This window comes from Otolemur garnettii, unplaced genomic scaffold (assembly GCF_000181295.1).
Source record: "Otolemur garnettii isolate 467f Iridium unplaced genomic scaffold, OtoGar3 scaffold00323, whole genome shotgun sequence".
Classification (NCBI taxonomy): Eukaryota; Metazoa; Chordata; class Mammalia; order Primates; family Galagidae; genus Otolemur; species Otolemur garnettii.
This window is the reverse complement of record NW_003852718.1, coordinates 437,342-447,693: the sequence shown is the minus strand read 5'-3', so window position 1 is coordinate 447,693 and position 10,352 is coordinate 437,342. Positions and strand designations below refer to the sequence as shown.

Here is a 10,352-nt window from a genome sequence, read left to right as displayed (position 1 = left end):
TTTTTTTTTGGCCAGGTTGTGTTTGAACCCACCACCTCTGGTATATGGGGCCAGCACCCTATTCCTTTGAGCCACAGGTGCCACCCTATTTTATTTTATTTTATGACAGAGTCTGAAGCTGTCACCCTTGGTAGAGTGCCATGGCTTCACAGCTCACAGCAACCTCCAACTCTTGGGCTTAAGTCATTCTCTTGCCTCGGCCTCCCAAGTAGCTGGGACTACTGGCACCCACCACAACGCCCGGCTATTTTTTGGTTGTTGTCATTGTCATTCAGCAGGCCCCAGGTTGGATTTGAACCAACTTGAGCCACTTGAGCTATAGCTGCCGAGACTATTTGTGAATTTTAAAAAGTTGTTTCTGTGCTTGCTTCAGCAGCACATATACTAAAATCGAAACAATACAGAAAAGATTAGCATGGCCCCTGTGCAAGGATGGCATGCGAATTCGTGAAGTGCTCCACGTTTTTTTTACCTCTTAGCCTTTCCTCAGTTTTCCCTTCCTTCAGTTTAGGAGTTGAGAGACAGCCTGAGCAAGATCGAGACCCTCATCTCTACTAGAAACAGAAAAACTAGCTTGGGCATTGTGGCAGGTGCTTGTAGTCCCAGCTACTAGGGAGGCTGAGGCCAGGGGATTGTTTAAACCCAGGAGTTTGAGGTTGCTGTTAGCTAGGTTTATACCACAGCACTCTGTCCAGGGCAACACAGTGAGATTTAAAAAACAGAAAAAAATCCTAATCCTGAAGTAAAGCTTGTGTAGGTGAGGAAAGAGATCCTTTTTTGTCACAGATATGATTATCAATAGCACAATTGATACCTGTCTCTCTATGGCTTTAGCAAATGTCTGTAAAAACTAATTCTGATGCTTGTCTGCATATGGACAGCAATATCAATTACTTTTAAGAAATAAGAATAATGGGCTAGGCGATGCCTGCAGCTCAGTGGGTAGTGCCCTGGCCATATACACCAAAGCTGGCAGGGTCAAACCCGGCCTAGGCCAGCTAAAACAACAGTGACAACTGCAACAAAAAATAGTTGGGCATTGTGGCGGGTGCCTATAGTCTCAGCTACTCAGGAGGCTGAGGCAAGAGAATTGCTTAAGCCCAGGAGTTAGAGGTTGCTGCGAGCTGTGACATCACAGCACTCTACCTAGGGTGACAGCTTGAGACTCTTATCTCAAAAAAAAAAGAATGGGCTGGGTCGTGGCTCACACTTGTAATCTTAGCATTCTGAGAGGCCGAGGCAGGTGGATTGCTTGAGCTCAGGAGTTTGAGACCAGCCTGAGCAAGAGCAAGATTCCATCGCTACTAAAAATAGAAAAACTAACCGAGTACCATAGTGGGGGCCTATAGTCCCAGCTTCTTGGGAGGCTGATGCAAGAGGATCTCTTGAGCCCAAGAGAGTGAGGTTGCTATGAGCTGTGATGATGCCATAGTATTCTACTTAGAGTGACACAGAGAGAGAGACTCTGTCTCAAATAAATAAATGAAAAAAAGAAAGAAAGAATAATAATTGTGCTAATCACATACCATCCGAGATGTGGTGAGTGATTCAGTTAGGAAGAATTATTTGCTATCATTTACTATAAAACTTCAACACAAGGCAGGTTTGGACATTTCAAAGTAGACATTAGTTAAGTGTTGGAAAGAGGAATAGACTAGAAATCCAGGAGCTAGGGAGAGGGAGTGAATGGGGTTGTGGTCTTTAGAGATGCTTTAGAAAAGCCCGATGTATTCAACCTAATCCATTCAAAGAAAATGACAGGCCACCAAACTCATAATGATTGTGCTTTGTTAATCTAGTTAGTGAGCAGTTTTTAAAATCTATTAGCCATTGCAGAAGGCAACACATCTCGACGGCTCAGCTCCATTTTGTGCAGACAGCAAAAGGCCAATATTTACACAGACAAATGGTCTCTGTTTGTCTAAGCATAATTTGCTGTACAAAAAGTTGAGCTAGGTTTCTAAGTGATACACATTGACCAGCTTTAATTCACACCGATTTGTTTAGATAATGCTTTAGTAAAAATATTTTTAACATATTTATTCAAGGCTGAAATCAACTTCATTTGGGGTATCCTGAAAACTAGCAAATGAAAGAAAAAAATATAAAGTTTATCTTTGTAAGTACAGTGGTGTTCACCACAAATTGATCACAACCAGTTACAGATTCCTCTGTTCCTTCTCTACTCCCACGGCTTCACTTGATTAGCCTTAAAAAAAGAAAAAAAATGAGGCGTAGGCCCATGACATAGTCTCATTCACAACTACTAGTAACTTAACTTTGAGCTTATTTAAGTTACTAAAGACAAAACTCAGATTTTAACAAACCAGACTTCAACCTATTCAAGTGATAAACAAACTTACTGATTTCAGTTATCATTAATAATTACAGAGTGGCAGGGCGGTGCCTGTGGCTTAGTGAGTAGGGCACTAGCCTCATATGCCGAAGGCAGCAGGTTCAAACCCAGCCAAACTGCAACCAAAAAAATAGCCAGGCATTGTGGCAGGTGCCTATAGTCCCAGCTACTTGGGAGGCTGAGGCCAGAGAATCACCTAAGCCCAAGAGCTGGAGGTTGCTGTGAGCTGTGATGCCACAGCACTCTACTGAGGGTGACAAAGTGAGACTTTCTCTAAGTAAGAATAATAATAATTAGAGTGGAAAGATTAGCTGACCAGAGCTCAAACCTTGACTCCTTCACTTATCAGCTATATGTAATCAAACATCTGTGCCAGTTTCCTGCGGTAAGTAATAGCATGTACACCGCAGGTAGTTCTGAGAGCTAAGATAGTGTATGTGAATTATTGGGTGTAGCTCTATGCATGATGTTTATTAAATGTAGTTATTACATTATAAGGTTGTGACAAACACAGTGGTAGCATCAATTTTTATTACTAGCTCTATTTTGTTTTGTTTTGTTTTGTTTTAGACAGTCTCACTCTGTCACCCTGGCTAGAGTGCCGAGGCATCATCATAGCTCACAGCAACCTCAAACTCTTGGGCTGAAGCAGTCTTTTTGACTCAGCCTCCTGAGTAGCTAGTCTCAACACCTGGCTAGTTTTTCTATTGTTAGTAGAGACAAAGTTCTTCACCTTGCTTAGGCTGGTCTTTAAGTCATGAGCTTAAGAAATCCACCCACCTCAGTCTCCCGAGGTGCTAGGATTACAGGTGGGGGCCACCATGCCTGGCTGTTCCTGTTGTATGCTGAAGTTTTACAACATCATTGAACATTAATACTGTGCAGTGCAAGCACAGTGTTCCATGTCTGCTTCCCTTGAGCGGGTGGGCCAATAAAGTAACAAGAAATGTTCTAGCTAACATTCTAGCCACCACTGAATCCTGGAAGACTTTTTAGGCATGCTTAACTAGCGCAAAAGTTCATAAATCAATTGTCCAACTCTGTACTGAATCTTTTACCCTTACATAACATGAAAATTATAAAGCCAAACAGTGGATGGGCACAGTAGGTCACACCTATAATTCGGGCACAGTAGGTCACACCTATAATTCCAGCACTGAGAGACACCAAGGCAGGAGGATTGCTTGGAGGCGAGGAGTTTGAGACCAGCCTGAGTAACACAGCAAGACCCCATCTCTATAGAAAATAAGAAAAAAGTAGCCAGGCATGGCGGTGCATGCCTTTAATTCTAAGTACTCAGTAGGCTAACATGGGAGGATGGCTTGAGCTCTGGAGTTCAAGGTTACAGTGAACCATAATTGCACCACTGCACTCTAGCCTGGGCAACAGAGCAAGACCCTATCTCTAATAAATAAACAAATAAATAAATAAAAAGTAAAAGCAAATACTATGTATAATTTCTAAAGAATGATTCCTTAGCAGGAAGCGGAACTGTGAACAAACCCCTCAGGCGTGTGGGCTGTTCTGAACCAGCACCACATGCTGCATCGGCCACCTCACCCGACCCGTGCCGATGCCCAGGGCCGTAGACTTCCAAGAAAAGTCGTGGGACTGTGTCGAATATGGACATACAATAAATGGCTATCCTCTTTACTGAATAAGGAAAATGGATTGCTGATGTGGAAAATAATAGCATCAATTCAACTAGTAAATTGAGATTAATATGAGAGTACGAATGATGAGGGTACACAGTTTGTGTTTCTGAGGTATAGTGTAGGTTTTCGTTGATTGCTTCATCCAGAGGGAGTGATGTAAACCCTTACAGTGTGCCCTCGAGACAGCTGAAACCGTCCAACCTCCACTCAGAGCAAAGGATGTGAAGCATCTGGACAGAGAGGACCATGAAACACTGAGACAAGAAATAACAAGGCTGGCTCGGCGCCTATAGCTCAACCGGCTAAGGCGCCAGCCACGTACACCTAAGCTGTCGGGTTCGAATCCCCAGCCCGGACCCGCCAAACAACGATGACGGCTGCAACCAAAAAATAGCCGGGCGTTGTGGCGGGCGCCTGTGGTCCCAGCTACTTGGGAGGCGGAGGCAGGAGACTCGCTTGAGCCCAGGAGTTGGAGGTTGCTGTGAGCTGTAATGCCATGGCACTCTGCCCAGGGGGACAGCTTGAGGCTCTGTCTCAAAAAAAAAAAAAAAGAAATAACAAGGCTATTCCCAGATGAAAGAGCATACCATGCTCATGGCTTGGAAGATTAACATTGTTAAAATGTCTACACCACCCAAAGCTGTCTACAGATTTAATGCAATTCCCATTAAAATTCAATGTCATACTTTGAAAATCTTGAAAAAATAGTTTTACATTTCATATGTAAGCAGAAAAAAAAAAAAAACCCAAATAGCCAGCACAATTCTACAAAATAAAAACAAATCTGGAGGCATCATTTACCAGACTTGAGATTATACTATGAGTCTATAGTGATCAAAACCTCATGGTATTGGCATAAAAATAGAGACAGATCTACGGAACAGAACATAGAATGTAGAGGTGGGACAAACCTCATCTTGCCATCTGATCTTTGCCAAAGCAAACAAATCCACTGTGGAAAAGAACCCCTATTCAATAAAGGGTGCTTGAAGAACTGGTTAGCCACAGGTACAAAACTGAAACTATACCTACACCTCTCACCACTTACAAAAATTAACTCATGATGGATAAAAGATTTGAATCTAAGACATAAGATGATAAAAACCCTAGAAGAAAGGGTGAGAAAAACCCTTAAGCTGGCTGGGTGCAGTGGCTTACGCCTGTAATCCTAGCACTCTGGGAGGCTGAGGCAGGTGGATTGCCTGAGTTCACGGGTTTGAGACCAGCCTGAGCAAAAGTGACCCCCTCTCTACTAAAAATAGGAAAAAAACAGAAGCAAGAGGATCGCTTAAGCCCAAGTTGGAGGTTGCTGTTAGTTATGATGCCACGGCACTCTACCCACCGTGACAGCTTGAGACTCTGTCTCAAAAAAAAAAAGCCAAAAAACTTGATCTTGTCAACCTACAGAAAGAATATATGAAGAAGACCCACTAGCAATCACTGCACCAACAAAAAGAAATAAATGGGGCCTGATCAAGCTAAAAAGCTGCACAGCTAAAGACACAATCAACAAAGCAAAGAGACAACCTTCAGGATTGGAGAAGATACTTGCATGTTACAAATCTGACAAATGGCTAATAACAAGAATCTACAAAGAGCTCAAATCGCCAGAAAAAGAGTAAACAACCCCATTCAAAATTGGGCAAGAGACATGAATAGAAACTTTTCTCATGAGAACAGATGAAATGGCCACAAACACGTGAAACAGTGTTTATCATCCCTAATCATCTGAGAAATGCAAATCAAAACCACTTCGAGATATCATCTAATTCCAGTGATAATGGCCCACATCACACGTTCCCAAAGCAACCCACGGGGACATGGGCGCAGAGAAAAAGGAACACTTGTGCACTGATGGTGTGATTGCAGTCTAGTACAGCCTCTATGGAAAGAAGTATAGAGATTCCTCAAAGAATTAAAAGTAGACCTATCGTTTGATCCTGCAATCCCATTAATACGTATCTATCCAAAAGAAAGAAAACATTTCACCATAAGGACATTTGCACTCAAATGTTTATAGCAGCAAAGATGTGGAAACAACCCAAGTGTCCTTCAACACGTGAATGGAGTAATAAATTGTGGTATATGTATGCCATGGAGTACTATTCAGCCATAAAAAATGCAGATTTTTTTTGTATCTTTTGTAATAATCTGGATGGACTTGGAGAACATTTTTCTAAGCAAAGTATCACAAGAATGGAAAGCAAGCAACACAGGTACTCAGTATTTAATTGAAACTAGTAGATTAACTACATGCTAACCTAAGGGAGAAATTCAATTAAATTCAAGTAGGGGGAGAGGAGCGAGGGGTTGGGTAAGTTCCCACCCAGCTGTACTCTGCACTGGTATATGGCACACTTCATGGGTGAAGGACACCACAAGAACACTACAAAAGAAAAATATATTACCTAATCATATTTACTCCCATTTTAATCTGAAATTTAAAACAAAGTAAAAACTCTCCCCTAAGGGGAAAAAAAAGTCTAAATGTATTGTAAAGGGAAATGTATCCCTATAAAATAAAGTACTTATATATTTTTCTTTTTTTTTTTTGAGACAGAGTCTCACTATGTCACCATGGATAGAGTGATGTGGCGTCACAGCTCACAGGAACCTCAAACTCTTGGGTTTAAGCGATTCTCTTGCCTCAGCCTCCCAAGTAGCTGGGACTACAGGCGCCCATTACAACACCCTGCTGTTTTTTTTTGTTGTTGTTGCAGTTGTCATTGTTGTTTAGCTGGCCAGGGTCCGGTTCGAACCCACCAGCCTGTGTGTATGTGGCTGGCACCCTACCCACTGAGCTATGGGCACCGCCACTTATATGGTTTTATGTTCTCAAATTTAGTATGGGAAGGAAAAAAGAATCTTTATTTAATATGTCACTTGGTTATTAAAACAAAGTTAGGACCCAAAGAAGGTTCCAAAGAAGGTTCCAAAAGAAGGTTCCAAAAGAAGGTTCCAAAAGAAGGAAGAAGGTTCCAAAAGAAGGTTCCAAAAAGAAGGTTCCAAAAGAAGGTTCCAAAAGAAGGTTCATAAAATGACCTCTATGTACCTATTTCTTTTATTTATTTATTTATTTTTTTTGAGACGGAGACTCAAGCTATCCCCCTGGGTAGAGTGCCATGGCATCACAGCTCACAGCAACCTCCAACTCCTGGGCTCAAGCGATTCTCCTGCGTCAGCCTCCCAAGTAGCTGGGACTACAGGCGCCCGCCACAACACCCGGCAATTTTTTGGTTGCAGCCATCATTGTTGTTTGGCGGGCCCGGGCTGGGGATTCGAACCCACTACCTTAGGTGTATGTGGCTGCTGCCTTAGCCGCTTGAGCCACAGCGCTGAGCCTATGTACCTATTTCTTAGAAATCATACTCAATAGCTGGGCGTTGTGGTGGGTGCCTGTAGTCCCAGCTACTCAGGAGGCTGAGGCAAGAGAATCGCTTGAGCCCGAGAGTTTGAGGTTGTTGTAAGCTGTGATGCCATAGCACTCTACTGAGGGCAACAACAACTATATATATATACACACATATATTTGGAGACAGAGTCTCCCTTTGTTGCCCACAGTAGAGTGCTGTGACGTTGCAGTTTACAGCAACCTCAAATTCTTGGGTTTAAGCAAGTCTCTTGCCTCAGCCTCCTGAGTAGCTGGGACTACAGGCACCCGCCACAATGCCTGGCTATTATTTGTTTGTAGTTGTCATTGTTGCTTGGCAGGCCCAGGCTGGATTCGAAGCCACAGCTCTGGTGTGTGTGGCTAGTGCCCTAGCTGCTGAGCTACAGGTGCTGAGCCTTTTTTTTTTTTTGAAAGAAATCTTACTCAAACTTGATCAGGCTTGAGCTTAGCATATGCAGCTTTTGCTCTATAAAAATAACATGAAATCATTGTGTGAAAAAGTTTGAGCAAACAACAAAACAAAATAACAGGGTGATTTTATGTCACTTAAAAGAATATAGGTAAAGTAACTAAAATTAGCAAGGGCTTTCTCTATGGAATTTTGACAACTTCTTTAGATTCAATAAAAACCGAGTCTAACCACCCAATCTAGTGTTAGATGAAAGAGAGTGAGCCAGGATGGAATATGCTTTTCTAGGTAAGGGATGAGAAAAAATGCTATAATCTGTTAAGATTTGTCCGCTCAGGAGGTGCCCATAGCTCAGTTGGTAGGGCACTGGCCACGTGCACCAATGGGGGCAGGTTTGAACCCAGCTGGGGCCAGCTAAAACAACGACAACTGCAACAAAACAATAGCCTGGCATTGTGGTGGGCACCTATAGTTCTAGCTACTTGGGAGGCTAAGGCAAGAGAATCGCTTCAACCCAAGAGTTTGAGGTTGCCATGAGCTGTGATGCAACGGCACTCTACCCAGGGCAACAGCTTGAGACTCTGTCTCAAAAAAAAAAAAAAGATTTGTCATCTCAGTAGATTCTCAAGGTGAATCTCTTCTATTTAGAGAAGAATTAATGCTGAATCTGGGCCAGATTTTTTATTTTTTATTTTTTCCAGTTTTTTTGGCTGGGGCTGGGTTTGAACCTGCCACCTCCACCATATGGGGCTGGCGCCTTACTCCTTTGAGCCACAGGTACCACCCAGGGCCAGATTTTTTATTATCCTCATGTGTGTTACCTATTGAAAGCTTCATATAAAACAAGCATTACTTAGCTAGAGTGAGAATAGTGACACCGTTCCACTGGTGAGAGGTCTAGGGTCATCTTACAAAGAAGGTCTAGACCTGTGAAAAAATTTTCTTGTTATAAACCTCCAAGTAGAAACACACGTAGGTGCCATAAATCTGAGGCTGGGCATGAAGTTGGAGAGTGAGAGAGAGGTTCAAAAGGCAGCGCTCTTTGAAGTGGGAACTTTTCATATTTATTTAGCCCCTACTATGCGTAAAGCCTAAACTTGTTTTTACTACACTGCTCAGATGAGTGGGGTTTTTTGCAGTTTTTGGCCAGGGCTGGGTTTGAACCTGCTACCTCCAGCATGTGGGGCCAGCGCCCTACTCCTTTGAGCCACAAGCGCCGTGACTCAAAATGCTTTGTTTTTAAGAAACAGAAAGGGAGGCCGGGCTGTAATCCTAGCCCTCTGGGATGCCAAGGTGGGTGGACTGCTTGAGCTCATGAGTTTGAGACCAGTCTGAGCAAGAAGCGAGATCCTGTCTCTACTAAAAATAGAAAAACTGAGGCAAGAGGATCGCTTGAGCTTGAGTTAGAGGTTGCTGTGAGCTATGATGCCATGGCTACTCTACCTAGGGCAATAGCTTGAGACTCTGTCTCAAAAAAAAGAAAAAAAAAGGAAAGAAAGAAAAGAAACAGAAAGGGCTAGGTAATATATTAAGTACCAGACCAGAGTTATGTGCTCTCTTATCTGTGTGACTTCATTTAATCCAACACCCTCATGAGGTGAATATAATTCCCTTTTACGGATCAGAGAATGGACCCACGCTGTTACTTTTGAATAGTTAACAATTTGTGATCACTTATTCTATGCCAAGCACTATTCTAAATGTTTTGTGTGTATTAACTCTGTCCTCATGAAACTCCCATTTTACAGATGAGGAAACCAGTCAGTGGCAGGGCTGACATTCGCACCAAGATATTTCTAAGTTTTTAAGAATCTAGATACACTCGGTCACCTCTACTAAGGAGGATGTATTTATAATGAGATATGAGAAGGACAGAAAGTGGGACACCGTTTTGACAACCTCACAACCAGAGCTGATAGAAAACCGGGTTCTTTACATACTTAGGGTACAAGAGTAGCTCTAGAAGTCTGACAAGAGATTAGGATTATTAATAATTCTAATAAATGTTCCCTTTAGAAGCTGGAAAAACAAAGAATGTTTTCTTGAAATTCAGATATCTATGGTTGATGAAGCTTTATTTCCATGTAGCTGATATGTTTATAACTTCTAAAGAATTTTTAGCTGCTTGGAGTAGCCATACCTTTTGGTGGGAAGAATCAAACTTCACTAGGTAAATGTGAATATTACACAACATTTATCAAGAAGCTGAAACTGATCTCATAAAATGTCCTAGAAATAACATTTCTGCAAGTGGGTTAGAGGCTTGAAGGTCTGAATGTGACACTGTCTGGGGGATGTAGGCATAAGGGAAGGTCATGTGTGAAACAGACTAACATCTATAGACTAAGGTCCCTACTCTGTTGTATGTTTGCTGATCAACTTCTGTACTCATTCTTTTTTCTTCTTTTTTTGATAGTGTCTTGCTATATGTTGCCAGATTGGTCTTGAACTCCTGGCCTTACTAATCTTGCCACCTCAACCATCCAAAGGCCACTGGGTGGTCTTCTTTTTTCTTATATTAAATATGTGAAACTACAACAA

At 42.2% G+C, this 10,352-nt stretch overlaps 1 non-coding gene across 1 annotated transcript; it reads left to right on the top strand.

Moving 5' to 3' along the window:
* The first annotated feature begins 360 nt into the window (after positions 1–360).
* LOC111722701 lies at positions 361–467 on the top strand. The gene has a single exon (XR_002771406.1). It is a non-coding gene; the product is annotated as a U6 spliceosomal RNA (small nuclear RNA).
* The last annotated feature ends 9,885 nt before the right edge of the window (positions 468–10,352 follow it).